General features: G+C 36.1%; 1 protein-coding gene across 3 annotated transcripts in view; it reads right to left on the bottom strand.

Annotated features, from left to right (window-relative positions):
- Positions 1-15,870, bottom strand: part of CCPG1 (cell cycle progression 1) — a 39,508-nt gene that overhangs the window by 20,212 nt on the left and 3,426 nt on the right. Inside the window, exon 1 of one of the 3 annotated variants that reach the window (XM_039216570.1) lies at positions 4,089-4,151. The exons of the other annotated variants lie outside the window; for them this stretch is intronic. The gene's annotated coding sequence lies outside the window, so the exon portion shown is untranslated. Of the gene's footprint in view, positions 1-4,088; positions 4,152-15,870 lie in introns of those variants that run through there. 3 annotated transcript variants of the gene reach the window in all.

The raw sequence follows: 15,870 nt of genomic DNA on the forward strand, positions 1-15,870 counted from the left end.
GTCTAATGTGTTGGCAACATGAAGCAATTTAGATTTCTTAAGCAGGGAAGGACCATGATCAAAGTTTTTATGAAAATAACTATGTCAGCAGTAATTCACCTGAATTAAAATGTGGAAAAAGAAAAGACCAGAGATTGGTTAGAAACTTGGGGTCACTGACAATAACCCACACTCAAGTCTTAAAGCAGTGTTGGTCTTAAAGCAGATTGGTCACTCTATCTGATTTGTTCTCCCCTTTCTGTGTGAAGCTCCTATTTAAACTTCAAAACCAAACTAATCAAATGGCATCTTACTGACTTTGTTCTATACATTTAAGTCCTATGAATGCTTCTATTCTTATACATATACTGAGAACACATTAAATTCAAGTTGGTGGTTGATGTTCTAACATAACTCTATTGCAGACAATTCAATATGGAACCAGTGCTCATTTAGGAACAGGCCACAGCTCAGAGCCTAGAGCCTGTTTCAGATTCTGTATTTCCCTCTCTCTCGTCTGACCCTCTCCTGCTCAAGCTGTCTCTCTCTCAGAAATAAAACATTAAAAAAAAAAATTAAAAAAAAAAAAAAAAGAACAGGCCAAAAAATACTGGTCTGAATCTTCCATTGGTGATTCCGGAAAAATTAACATTTTAAAATAAAATGAGAAGATTTGAAGAGGTACTTGGCCACTAACAATATATAAATTAACATGTTTTCAGACAAACTACTCAAAATCTAAAATAAAATACAAAGATGACTTGTGTGACTTTTACTGTCATGCAGAGGATTTTCTAAATAAGTTCACCAGATGTCACCTGATTATTTGATTTCCAACTTACAACTGATTAGGGTCCAGGCAGTTTACAACTCCATAAATGTAAAAGTAAACTATTCCAGTAGTTCCAGTATATCTCAAAGGCTATATAGTCTGCCTACCCTATAGAATATCAACCAATTTTATATTTTAGCAATTTTATTTCAGCATTCCTTATTATTATATAACTCACAATTCCTCATTGAACCAGTTTTTATGAATGAAAAAAGAAACTTTGATACATTACTATTTGTACTTTCTTTTAGAACAATTTGAAAATTATGAGCTGACATATGAGACTACACAAAGACGGAGCAATTAATTTCGCAGGAGGAAAGAAGAATGGTCAAAGAAAGCTTTATGAGGTTTCAATGTTTTTTAGACATGGGAGACAGCAAGTTTTTTTAACTGAATTAATTAGTTGCCAAAATTTAAATTTGAGAGATATCACAAAAAAATAAAGTTGTTTTCCCATTAAAAAAAATGATGACACTGGAAGGATTTCCCTCCCAAAAAACAGAAAAAACATTACAGAGCAAAAACAAAGGCAGAAAAATTAAATATGAAAGTTCTAAGCAAGGCAACTAAACTAGTATGAGTGGAATGTTAAAAGAAAATCAGGTATCAATCTTAATTTAAGAGTATATAATAAGATGAGTTAGTAAGCAACTAAAGGGCCCTAGACCTGAAGGATGCAAGCCATCAGTGCCAATACTCCCTGGAAAAGATGAGCACCTACATTTAACCAGGATTTATGAGTAAGAGGGAACAAAGAAGAATGGAAAGGGTTAGGAAAGATCTGAAAAGATGTGAAGGATTTTTTTTTTTTTTTTTTAAAGGATTTACTAACCAAACCAAGAGAGAGAATGTTGGTAGGATAACTCCCAGGTCTAGTTTAAGTGACTGGGTAGTTGGAAAAACCATTCTATATGGAACAAGAAGTAGGATAAAGAAACTTGGCTGAAGCCTAAAAAGCATTTTTCCTGCTGTGAAAGCTTCTACCCTCCTCTATAACCCACATTCTCACTGCTGCTTCATCTCACCACTGAGACTTAACAGTGCTTTATTTTTTTTCTTTTTTTTTTATTTCTAGGAGAGAGAGAGAGACAGCGTGAGCAGGGGAGGGTCAGAGACAGAGGGAGACACAGATTCCGAAATTGGCTCCAGGCTCTGAGCTGGCAGTCAGCACAGAGCGCGACGCGGGGCTCGAACCCACGAACCACGAGATCATGACCTAAGCGAAAGTCGGACGCTTAACCGACTAAGCCACCCAGGCGCCCCACCAGTGCTTTATTTTCTTAATAAACTTCCAAACTTGTGGGTTACCAAACCCAGTCAGAGATATTTAATATGTGTGTATCTCCTATCCTTCTCTAGGTAATTTCCATTTAAACAGCTCTTTTAAATAGGTAGTTCCTAGCTTTTGTTTTCTAACAAAGTACTCTAGTAGCTCAGTTGTTGAAATTAACAAAGCCAACATTTCAAAATAAAGTTATATACATTCCTAAACTGGAACAACTAAATGTGAGTTTTTCAAATCAAGGAGCCCAATTAAATCAGGCCCAGTTTAATTCTTTGTTTACTCATGTTGAAGGAAGGACAAATTTGACATCTAGCCCAAATAAGAAAAAAAGATTCTCTACTGGCCATAACACCAGAGAAACAGTTTCGTTAAGTAGAATTCAGAGTCCTACTAAAAGAACCCTCTTAAGTCAGCAATTCTGACTCTCTCTATGAAAGAGAATTTGACAGTAAGTATTACAAACATATGGTTTCAACAGAGAATATACCACATACTGGTGATGATAGGATGTAAATATATTCCATGGAAGCTCATCTCATTTATGAAGCCACTTACAGCAGAAAGACCAATTCTACACTGGTATAATCACACATTCTTCAGCAGACAGGAGACCTAAGGTGGTTACCATTTTAAATTCATTCCTTTATCCATCTGTTCAGCATTTATTGAGTTTCTTAGCACTTGCTAGGTATTGAAAATACTATATACCAAAGTACGAAACAGATAGGAGTCTTGCCTCCTGGGGTTTAAATTCTATTCATAATTGAATACGTTGAACTGCATCTGAGCCCTGTGCTAGAGAAAAGCAAGGAACAATGAAAAATCTCCCAGTCCTGTTTTGTTTTCCGACAAATGACTATCTGCAAAGGACCAAGTTTTCCTCACAAAATCTTAGGTAAGAGTCACTTCCACCCCTCCTAATGATTCCCTTATTTACTTCTCCTTATAAAACCCCTTGGTTTCTTCCCTCTTTGAGATGTTTCTCATTAATGAACTTTCTCTATATTGCAACAGCCTGAACTAAAATCATCAATTATACTGTGAATTTCATCTTCCACAATGGAGACATTCAATAATGTCTGATGGTATTGTCTGATGTCTGATATTTGATGGTATGTTTCCTAACTATGAAGAAAAACAAGAGAGAGGTACAGAAAATGCAAGATTGGAAGGGACTTATTTTTAAAGAGTCAGAAAAAGCTTCATTAAGAAAGTATATTTGAGCAAATATTTGAATAGGTGAGGAAATCATTATGCGGTTAATTGGGGGAAGAGCGTTTCTGACCAAACAGTAGGAACTAAGTTGGAAGGAGGCCTGCCTACATCTCTGAGTACAGCAATGAGGCTTGTGTGGTAGAGAAGAGTGGCCTGGCAAGAAAGCAGGAAAAGATGAGGACAGAGGGCTAACAGGCATGTAGGACCTTACGTATCCTAAGACTTTTCAGCTTTCTACTTTGAGAGAAACTAAGAGTCACAGAAGGAAAGAAAGATATTACTTGGGTAGCCTTATTTAGACAGTACTGTGGGGGAGAGCAAAGGCAGAAACAGGAAGGTCATTTGCAAAATTACAATAAGCCAGCTGAGAGATGGTGGTTTGGACCAGAGTGGTAGCTGTAAAGACAGTTACAAGTGGACAGATAACACATATATTCTAAAGGTACAGCTAAGTAACAGTACTTCCCAATATACTGAATACAGGGTGTCAGGAGTCCTGACCTAAAGAAATACAAAAACTAAATTGTCGCTGAGAAGGAAAGACTTCAAAAGCAGGTGGTTATGAAAAGAAAACTAGTGAACTAATTTGGGGCATGTTAAATTTGAGAAAGCGATTATCACATTCAAGTGGAAACATCAAGCAGGAAGCTGGAGACTGAATTTAGGGGAGTTATCGGCTAAAGATGTTAAAACACTTCAGGTGGCAGTTGTCAAAGGCAGTAACAGCAACAGCATTAATTTTACCTCAGAAAGTATACCTGGAATGAGTGTTACCTGATATGATGGTGCCCCTCATCCTTCCTGAGTAGCTACATTTTACTATGGAAAAGGGTAAGGTTTCCTATCAGCGTATCTTCTAGAATTAGACATGATGAAGAAGAATGGGGGCATTATTCTCCCACACGTCTATAATTCCAACGTAAGCCAACCAATGGGCTGTCAGCAAAGGTCTCAAAAGTGCTGCTGTGCTGTAAGTGGGATCAAAGATGAGTCAGTCTTGATAGCTTTCAAGAACCAATTTCTAAAATGCTTTTCAAAGGCTATGGAACTTTCGCCTCTCCAAAAGGATACCAAAATGCCTGCTTTAAACCAGACTTCATCAAGAGAAAGGGAAGAAGATCCAAGATCCCAACTAATAAAAAATTTTTAAATGTCCTTTATATTTAATTTCTTCTCCAATAACAACTCTTCAGAGATATTTTAAATGAATCTATCTTAATCTGGAACATAAATATTTCATTCATTTAGTCAGCATATACTTCTTGAGCAAATACCATGTGTCATGCATGAATTATTCCAAGTGCTGGGGATACAGCACAGCAGAGTGGCAGAACACCAGGACCTCCCCCAAAGAGTTCATATTCTAGGGCTACAAACAAGCAGAATGTGGTAAGCCAGGTGGTGGCAAATAACAGTGGAGAAAAATAAAGCATGAAGGAGGAAAGCAGAATGTAGGGATTGGAGGATAGGGATCAGAATTTTAAATAAGATTAGGCAAGGTCTCCTACCAAAATATGAGGGCATCGATTTCTCCATAACCTCAAAAGGGTAACAACCATCTTTAATTTGTGATCATCTCATAAGCAAAAACAATCTCATTTTAATCTACATTCCCCAGATAACATAGTGGGGTTGTACATCTTTCCCAGGGTTTACTGGCTATCCTTATTTCCTTTTCTGTAAATTATCTAATATGTTCACTTTCCTATTGGATTATCTTTATTGATCTGTAGAAGTTCTTTAAAGTGGGTCACAAAATAATTCACTGTTACACTTATCACAAATATTTTCTTCTGAAATGCTTCAGTTTTTTAAAAATACCTTCTACCATAGATTTGTTTTTAAATTTTAGGCAAATATAAAGGTTGGAGAACAGGGTGTTCTTTAGAACATTTATACTATATCTCTTGCTTGCTCTTAGAAAATCTTTCCTACTCCAAGGATTACAAAATTATTCCCCTATATTTTCTTTTTCAGTTTTGGATTTTACATTTAGCTACTTAAATCTATGAATCTGGATTCCCCCCCTTTAGTGTGAGTTAGAAATTATCCCAATTATTGAAATTTTATACTTTTTCTATGATTTGAAATGCCAGTTTTTATTATATAAAGTTCTATAGGGGTGCTTTAGGTGGCTCAGTTAGTTAAGTGTCTGACTTCAGCTCAGGTCATAATCTCATGGCTCCTGAGTTCAAGCCCCACATCAGGCTCTGTGCTGACAGCTCAGAGCCTGGAGCCTGCTTCGAATTCTGTATCTCCCTCACTCTCTGTCTCTCCCCCACTCACGCTCTGTCTCTCTCTCTCCCTCAAAAATAAACAAACATAAAAAAATTTTAAAAATAAAGTTCTATACATTTATGAATCAATTTATGTAGCCTCCATTCCTTGTACCAATACAATGCTGTTTTAATTATTATGGTACTTGTCACTTTCTCTAGTACCATTTTTCAACATTTTTCTTGGTCCCTTCCTAAACATATATAACCACCCAAAACAATTATATACAGGCAAAGATGAAATTGACTGCAGGTTACATATAATACTTACTTCAACCTGACCTCAAGAAACTATTCTCTACAAAAAGCCAAACCCTTTAGGGAGATATTCAGAAACTTTCACTATCTTTCACTATTGCTAAGGTAGCAATCACTTGGGTCTCCCTCCTGAACTATCTCACCTGGTCAAAGTAATCTACCTGCTATGCCTCCTGAATACAGAAGGACATCCCTATGTCCATGTCTTCACTTGCTCAAGTTATACTTTCTGGAATGCTTTCCTCCTTCCTTCCTTTTCATTTCTATATTTAAGGCTCAGCTCTCCTCCATGAAATTTTTCTAGATCAGTTTCTGACACAATAGATTCTCCTCCTAAATCTACAGCATTTACTTCTTAGCACAATTTACCTAATGGTAGTTTGTATCACTTTTGTCCTTGAGTTATTTTGCTTTGTTAGTATTATATTCAAAGCTTTGATAAAGAGCTTCAACTTTAGCCCCACCCCTAAGCTTGCCTCTGTTAAACTTAGCATAGTTAATGAGTATTTTTCTAATGCTGCCTATTTTCAAAAGGGATTTAGAGCCACTACACCCACTACCACAGCGAAGAGGTCAAAAAAGAAAACTTCAAGAAATCTACTATTATTTACAATTTCACCCACTCTTCAGCATCCCATTAAAGTCTCTAGCAGCAAGGAAAGAGCCTAATGCGCATCACCCAAGTGGTCTGACCCTGTTACTGTATTCAATTTTAAAAAGACATCTTGCAAAAGTATAGCAGAATCTATCTTAAAAAGGAAAAGTCTCCAGATGGAGCTGGCTTCTGTATTACTTCAACTTACTTTCAGCAGTCAGAGACGATGATATTCTTGCATCCATCAGGACCCCAGCCTTCTGATGTAATACTAAAGATGCTCTCACCTTAGTCTTAAAGATAGTGAAGTCTAGTTCAGATCTACGCAAAGGCATTTTACTCTAATTCCGTAGCAAAGAAAACCCTCTTAAAAGTGTCACACCTTAACCTTACCCCAACATAACTTTGCTTTGTTGTGATGCCACTGACATACATTAACAAGTCACTTAAAATTAAGTCCAACTGAACTCATTATCTTGTTTCTTGAAACTGTTAGTAAGCACATACTTCACTAGGTTTTCAAGCATCTTCTTTAGAAAAACCATCAGTAGAAATTTCTTTCTGATTTTAGTGTTAGAAGAACTGAGCTTATCCTGACCTGGCTTCAGTAACCGAAGAGTTTTCCCTCTTGTTACCTAGCCTTGGTAAAAATATAGACCTCATAATGTATATTGTGAGTAGAATATCTTCATCCTTGGTTCCATTTCATAATTCCTACCATTATGCTCTCCCTGAGTCATTTTTCCCTTCTACTTTTGTTACCTTCTTGTATTTTGTCCACCTCCACAAGTTGCTTCAACCCTCTGGCAACAAGATAAATTCATTCATTCACATTCATTCAGCAAATATGTATTAAACATCAACTATATGACACTGTTCTAAATCTTTTTAATTATTATCATTTAGGACTCAAAATAGATTTTGATTTGGCAAAATGCAAGCTGAGTACAAACAGAAGCAAAACCGTGCAGATAAAGAATGGGGAGGGTGTTTCAGGCAAAAATCAGAGCATGTACAAAGGCAACAAAAGGCATAGGCACAGAATCCAGTGATTCATTCTCTATATATAATACTCAGTGCTCATCCGAACAAGTGTTCTTAAGGCCCCTTGCCCATTTAGCTCATCCCCCTACCTATGGCCCCTCCAGCAACCCTCAGTTTGTTCTCTATATTTAAGAGTCTCTTGTGTTATATCCTCCTCGTTTTTATGTTATTTTTGCTTCCCTTTTCTTATGTTCATCTGTTTTGTATCTTATATTCCACATGAGTGAAGTCTAAGATAGTTTTCTAATTTCGCTTAGCATAATACACTCTAGTTTCATCCACATTGTTGCAATTGGCAAGATCCCATTCTTTGCCAAGTAATGTTCCATTGTATAAATATACCACTTTTTTTTTTTTTTTTTTAACCACTTCTTAATCTATTCATCTGTCAATGGACATTTGGGCTCTCTCCATAGTTTGCCTATTGTTGATGGTGCTGCTATAAACGTTGAGGTGCACATGCTCCTTCAAAACAGTATACCTGTATCCTTTGGATAAATATCTAGTAGTGCAACAGTTGGGTTGTAAAGTAGTTCAATTTTTAATTTTTTGAGGAACCTCCATAGTTTTCTCCTGGTTGCACCAGTTTGCATTCCCACCAGCAGTGCAAAAGGGTTCTTCTTTCTCTGTATCCTCACTAATATCTGTTGTTGCCTGAGTTGTTCATGTTAGCCATTCTGACAGGCGTGAGGGGGTGTCTCATTGTGGTTTTGATTTGTATTTCCCTGATGATGAGTTATGTTGACCATCTTTTCATATGTCTGTTGGCCATCTGGATGTCTTGGCTTTGGAAAACTGTCTATTCATGACTCCTGCCCATTTCTTCACTGGGTTGTTTTTTGGGTGTTGAGTTTGATAAGTTCTTTATAGATTGTGGATACTAACCCTTTATCTGATATGGCATTTGCAAATATCTTCTCTGATTCCATCAGATGTCATTTGGTTTTGATGTGCAGAAGCTTTTTATCTTGATGAGGTCCGAATAGGTCATTTTTGCTTTTGTTTCCCTTGCCTCTGGAGATGTGCTGAGCAAGAAGTTGCTGCAGCCAAGGTCAAAGAGGCTTTTGCCTGCTTTTTCCTCTTAGATTTTGACGGTTTCCTGTCTTACGTTTAGGTCTTTCATCCATTTCAAGTTTATTTTTGTGGATGGTTTAAGAAAGTGGTCCACAGTCATTCTTCTGCATGTTGGTGTCCAGTTTTCCCAACACCATGCTAAAGAGACTATCTGTATTCCATTGGATATTCTTTCCTGCTTTGTCAAAGATTAGGTGGCCATATATCTGTGGGTCTATTTCTGGGTTCTCTATTCTGTTCCGTTGATCTGTGTGTCTCTTTTTGTGCCAGTACCATACTGTCTTGATGATTACAGCTTTATAATATATCTTGAAGTCCGGAATTGTGATGCCTACAGCTTTGGTTTTCTTTGTCAGGATTGCTTTGGCTATTCGGGGTCTTTTTTGGTTCCATACAAATTTTGGGATGGTTTCTTCTAGCTTTGAAAAGAATGCTCGTGTTACTTTGATAGGGATTGCATTGAATTTGTAGGTTGCTTTAGGTAGTATCAACATTTTAACAACATTTGTTCTTCCAATCCATGAGCATGGAATACGTTTCCATTTGTGTGTCTTCTTCAATTTCTTTCATGAGCTATCTATTATATTTAGTGTACAGATTTTTCACCTCTTTGGTTAGGATTATTCCTAGGTATTTTGTGGGTTTCTTTTATGGTTTTTCGTGCAATTATAAATGGGATTGATACTTTGATTTCTCTTTCTGCTGCTTCATTATTGGTGTATAGAAATGCCACTGATTTCTGTGCAATGATTTTATATCCTGGTTACTGGTTACGGGTCTGTTCAAAAACTCTATTTCTTCCTGTTTCAGTTTTGGTAGTTTCTAGGAATCTGTCCATTTCTTCCAGATTGCCCATTTTATTGGTATATAATTACTCATAATATTCTCTTATTGATTGTATTTGTGTAGTGTTGGTTGTGATCTCTCCTCTTTCATTCTTGAGTTTATTTGGGTCCTTTCCTTTTTCTTTTTGATCAAAATGGATAGGGGAGTATCAATTTTGTTAATTCAAAGAACCAACTCCTGGTTTCACTGATCTGTTTCTACTGTTTCAAGAGAACTGATCTGCTCTAATCTTTATTATTTCCTGTCTTCTGATGGTTTGGAGTTTTATTTGCTGTTTTTTTTCCAGCTCTTTAAGGTGTAAGATTAGGTTGTGTATCTTTATGAAGGCCTGGATTGCTACATACTTCTCTCTTATGACTGCCTTTGCAACATCCCAGAGCTTTTGGGTTGTGGTGTCATCATTTTCATTGCCTTCCATGTACTTTTTAATTTTCTCTTTAACTTCCTGGTTAATCCGTTCATTCTTTAGTAGGATGTTCTTTTTTTTTAATTTATTTATTTTTAAATTTACATCCAAATTAGTTAGAATATAGTGCAACAATGATTTCAGGAATAGATTCCTTAATGCTCTTTACCCATTTAGCCCATCCCCCTCCCCCACAACGCCTCCAGTAACTCTGTTTGTGCTCCATATTTAAGAGTCTCTTATGTTTTTGTCCCCCTCCCTGTTTTTACATTGTTTTTGCTTCCGTTCTCTTATGTTCATCTGTTTTATATCTTAAAGTCCTCATATGAGTCAAGTCATGATATTTGTCTTTCTCTAATTTCACTTAGCATAATACCCCTCTAGTTCCATCCACGTAATTGCAAATGGCAAGATTCCATTCTTTTTGATTGCCAAGTAATACGAGTATTACTTGGCAATCAATATATACATACACACAAACACACACACCACTTCTTTATCCATTTATCCATCCATGGACATTTGGGCCCTTTCTATCCTCTGGCTACTGTTGATAGTGCTGCTATAAACACTGGGGTGCATGTGTCTCTTTGAAACAGCATACCTATATCCCTTGGATAAATACTTAGTAGTGAAGTAGGGTAGTTCTATTTTTTAACTTTTTGAGGAACCTCCATACTGTCTTCCAGAGTGGCTGCACTAGTTTGCATTCCCAAGAGCAGTGCAAAAGAGATCCTCTTTCGGGGCGCCTGGGTGGCTTAGTCGGTTAAGCGTCCGACTTTCGCTTGGGTCATGATCTCACGGTTCGTGGGTTCGAGCTCCGCATTGGGCTCTGTGCTGACTGCCAGCTCAGAGCCTGGAGCCTGTTTCAGTCTGTGACTACTTCTCTCTCTGACCCTCCCCTGCTCACGCTGTGTCTCTCTCTCCTAAAAATAAATAAAACATTAAAAAAAAAAGAGAGAGATCCTCTTTCTTCACATCCTCACCAACCTCTGTTGTTGCCTGAGTTGTTAATGTTAGCCATTCTAATGGGTGTGAGGTGGTATCTCATTATGGTTTTGATTTATATTTCCCTGATGATGAGTGAGGTTGAGCATCGTTTCATGTGTCTGTTGGCCATCTGGATGTCTTCTTCGGAGAAGTGTCTGTTCATGTCTTTAGCCCACTTCTTCACTGGATTATTGGGTGTTGAGTTTGATAAGTTCCTTATAGATTTTGGATACTAACCCTTTATCTGATATGTTGTTTGCAAATACCTTCTCTAGTAGGATGTTCTTTAATCTCCAAGTCTTCCTTGTCTTCCCAAATTTCTTCTTGTGGTTGATTTTGAGTATCATATCGTTGTGGTCTGAATATAGCTGCAAATTTTATTTAAATGCACCTGGGATATATCCTTCCAAACATTTTATATAAGCATTGGGGTCAACAAATTTTCTACTTTACTTTTTCCAATTAGCTGTTCAACAAACTTTTTAATGTTTAAAAATTATTCAAAAATGACTTTAATGACTACACAATTATATTTATCATAGTTTATGATCTTATTAATGGATGTCTAAGTGGTGGAAGAGTTTTTTAATCATCAATGAAAAACAGTGATGCAAGAAAAAGCCATCCAAGGCTTTTACTGTCTAATAAAGATGGTTCTGTCACTATGCTTTATGGAATTTGGCAGACTTCCATTTTAAAAAGTTATATTGACATAAATATTTCTGTAGTTAGATGGTAAGAAATGTGTCTCTCTCAGGAACTAAAGAGTCTTCAATAGGTTCATTGTAGGAGGGAAGAACTCTCCATTGTATTTGCTTTTTTCAAAGTAGTCTAATCTTAGGTGATGGATCAATTTATATTTTTACCATCGACAGTGTAAAGGTAAAATGGACCTTATTTCGGTCCCCAAATTCTAGCAATAAATAAACCTAGCTTAGGAATACCTAGTACCCAGTACCCAGTAGGTCTTTGTGCTATGGGAAACAGAAGTACTACCCCAGGGAAGTTGATTTCAAGGCTTACTGGCTAGAATGGTCAGGAAAATCCTTTGATCGAGAAAGACTTTAAAAAAAAAAAAAAAGAAAAGAAAAAGGGAAAGACTAAGTTTCTGTAGGACTTTTAAAATGTTACAGCTAATAAATATTGGACGTATTTTCAGCAAGCAAAGGCCAAACTACGTGGCTTTCCAAAAACATCAAGGAACAAAAAATTTGACAGGCAATTCTGAATATGGAACTAAGTACTGGCTATCATTCTGGATGCTCACAACATAGCACAAAAGCTTCCCACTGTTGGTGTAGGATGAAAGAGATGCAGAAATACAATAGTCACTTTCACATAAAATACTTCTGAATTTAAAAACAAAGCAAATTTCATTGTTCTCCCTATCCTGCATCCCAAAGGAGAAAAAATAATCAGTTTTTTCCAAGTTACATCATTCAAGAATTACAACCTTCATTAAAACTTCATAAATATGATGTTACAAAAGACTTTCAATATGTCATCTTTTGTTTGCCTTATAAAAGATAAGCATTATTAACATATGGTTTCATAAAACTTTAAGACCACCTGGTAAAACAGGGCTAAAGATTTAAATGTACAAAATGAAACCATAGAAAGACTGAAAAGAAAATAGAAAATAGCTTTATAATCCTGAGGTAAAGACAACCTTTACCTAGGGTGCCTGGGTAGCTCAGCTGGTTAAGTATCTGACTCTTGATTTCTACTCAGCTTATCCCACAGTTCATACAAGTTCGAGCCTCACATCCAGCTCTGTGCTAACAGCACAGAGCCTACTTGGGATTCTCTCTCTTCCTCTTTCTATGCCCCTCCCCGCTCATGCTCTCTCTCTCTCCCTCTATCAAAATAAATAAACTTAAAAAAAGATTATCTTTTTCTAAGCGTTACACAAAATCCAGAAACTGTAAAGGAAAAAATATAAAAATCATACACTTGCTTGCCAAAAGTAACTATACACAAATATGAATGATATACTTGGAAAATATCTGTGACATATATGACAGAGTTTTCAAAACACTTCAAGTATACCAATAACCAGTAAGAAAAAAGGTTAAAGCACGGAGTGGAAAATTTAGCAAGGAACATACTCAAACAATTTATAAGACACATAAAAATAACTTAAAATAGTGGGGGGAAAAAGTCAATCTTACAACCAAAGAGAAACAAGATTATTTTAATGCCTAACCAATTAACAAAGACTAAACAGGTTAGTAAGTTGGATATGGGGAAATAGGCATTGCAAACAGGGGAAGTGAATATTATTATCATCTTTCAGTGATTTTTTTTTTTTAAGTTTTAAAAGTAATCTCTACACCCCATGTGGGGCTTGAACTCATGACCCCAAGATCAAGAGCCATATGCTCTTCTAACTGAGCCAGCCAGGCACCCCTCCTTTCATTGATTTTTAACAACAAAAATTTTCATTTCCTACTCATTTCATTTCTAGGAATTTACCTGACAAATGCTAACATGAGTATGAAAATATATATACACAGTGTACCTGGGTGGCTCAGTAGGGTAAGCCTCTAACTTTGGTCACATCCTCACAGTTCGTGAGTTCCAGACCCACATAGGGCTCTCTGCTGTCAGCACCAAGCCTGCCTCTGATCCTCTGTTGCTTCCCATCCACCCGCCAGCTCTCTCCCAGTCTCTCTCTCAGAAATAAACGTTAAAAAAATTATTTAAAAATTAAAGAAAGAAAATATACATATGTAAGAATCGCTGATGGAACAATTTTTATAATATAAAATTAGAAAGTAAAATGTCTACCAAGAGTGAATTTATTAAAATTAAAATCTGTAGCATCTATAATTTATAGAGCCATTAAAAAGATAAAGGAGATCAACATGCCTTGGCATGGAGAGATATCAATATATTAAAAAAGCAAGAAAAATATGTATGATAAAATGCTATTTATATTAACCTATATTTACCACTAAAATGAGTATCTTTCAAATCTTAAAAAACTAAAATTATATGTAATATATCTGCTAAATTTTCAATGACTATTATTAGCCTTATAGTCAGCAGAAAATAAACACTTTTTTAAAATGAAAAGACAAACCCAATTTTAAGTACAGTATATGACTGATACATATCCAATCATCTTCTGGATGACCAGTTTCTTCAAAACAAGTTAAAGGGCTTAAGGGAATCATAGAAAAATGTTTACTATCTGAGGTATGCAAAGTTTACTGTGGAAAACTGACACTAGAGAAGAAAGCATTACTCAGGGCTTTAAGGAGTCCACAGTGCAATAAATACAGCATTAACGTGCGGGTCCTATGGCTGCCCTGCCTCTTGGTTACTATATTCATCATGTTACTGGATGCAAAGATAAACATAATCGATCTTTGTTAAGTAACCCTCTCCTAATTCTAATGGAGTGGAATTTCATTTAAAACACTGAAATCTATCACTAAAGATATGTATCTGGGAAAAAATCTAGAACAGAGTAGTAATTTCATTTTATCCATGCCCAGAAAGAGGCACCAGCACTGTTATGTATAGCAGATTAACCTTTTGATCTAGAAAATAAATTCTCTAAGAAGTGAATGAATACACATTTCTTCACAAGTTTCGTTCTATGATGTAACATCCCTCAAATTGGGAAACAAAAGCAACTACCATATTCAGAGTTAAAAAAAAGTATTCTATTTTTGCCTCAATCTAAAAGAAGCCATACCTTTGATAAAAACTTTGAAATGGGGGCGCCTGGTGGCTCAGTAAGTTAAGCGTCCAACTTCGGCTCATGTCATGATCTCACGGTTCGTGGGTTCGAGCCCCGTGTCAGACTCTGTGTTGACAGCTAGCTCAGAGCCTGGAGCCTGTTTCAGATTCTGTCTCTCCCTTTCTCTCTAACCCTCCCCTGTTCATGCTGTCTCTCTCTCTCTCAGAAATAAAAAAAAAGTTTGGAATAGAGAAAACATTATAAATTCAAACCTTAAATGAGGTTTCCCATAGGGAAATGAAGATGCCTGTTAACATGTAACATTCCTTTCACCAGTATTCTCATTCCAAGCAAAAATCCTGGCTTTCTGAGATTGTTATATCTTAATTCTGGAAGAGTCTGATAAAGCCAACAAATAAACAAATAAACCTGACCTGGCTCCAGAGGACAATGAGCCTCTGGTGGCCCCTTTCCCCCTTTTATGAATGAATGAATGAATGAACGAAAGAATGAATGAATGAATACATAAAAACTACTGGGTATTGCCTCTTTGTTTTCCTTTATTCTCAAATTTTTTAAAAAATTATTTTTTCTTGTTAAAAAATATTCACCATATATCTATTTTTCTTTTAACCTGTCCTAATTTTATGAAACACAAAGGGATTTTACACTTTTCTTGTTTTCCATTTTAAAATATATAAACATCCATTTGTTACTTTTTAGTAGTAATATTTGAAAATATTAGTAAAGATATGGAGTTATCAACTAACTATATAAAGTCTTTACCAACCCAGGATACATAATGTATTTCTTTGTCTTTTACTTTCACTTATATTTACTCTTATAAAGTCCTCAGAAAAGTTTCTAAAAAGACAAATTTTAACTTTAATATTCTGTATGTCCACCTTACTTGAAGTTAATCTCAAGGGTCAGATGCTGTAATGGGCTGCAGTGACTTCCCCAGAAGAAGGTACCTAAAGCTGTAAACTATTTCTGAAAGTCCAATGCTTACACATGCAGTGTATCTCTCAGAGGACCTACGACTTCATATTCAGTGTAGGCTCACTGTTATAAGCCTGTTATGAAAACAACTTAAAGTAACATTTTAGGACATTAAACACATTTAGACATAAAAAACATCCACTTCTTACTGTTAGAAGTTAGACTGATGTCCTTATACTTTAGATGTGCAATTAAAACCAAAACCAAAACCAAAATTAAAAGCCCAACCATAAAAGCATACTGAAGTTTCAGGACCTTCAATGCAAAAGAGTGCAAAGTCACAGTCAGGAAAGGGGCCAGGTCTCCTTCAAACTAGAAAAAGCCAAAAGCTTTACCAAAATATCAAAGTAATAGCCCATTTGACTGTTTTCCAT

This window comes from Hyaena hyaena, unplaced genomic scaffold, assembly GCF_003009895.1.
Source record: "Hyaena hyaena isolate Hyena2069 unplaced genomic scaffold, ASM300989v1 scaffold_645, whole genome shotgun sequence".
Taxonomy (NCBI): Eukaryota; Metazoa; Chordata; class Mammalia; order Carnivora; family Hyaenidae; genus Hyaena; species Hyaena hyaena.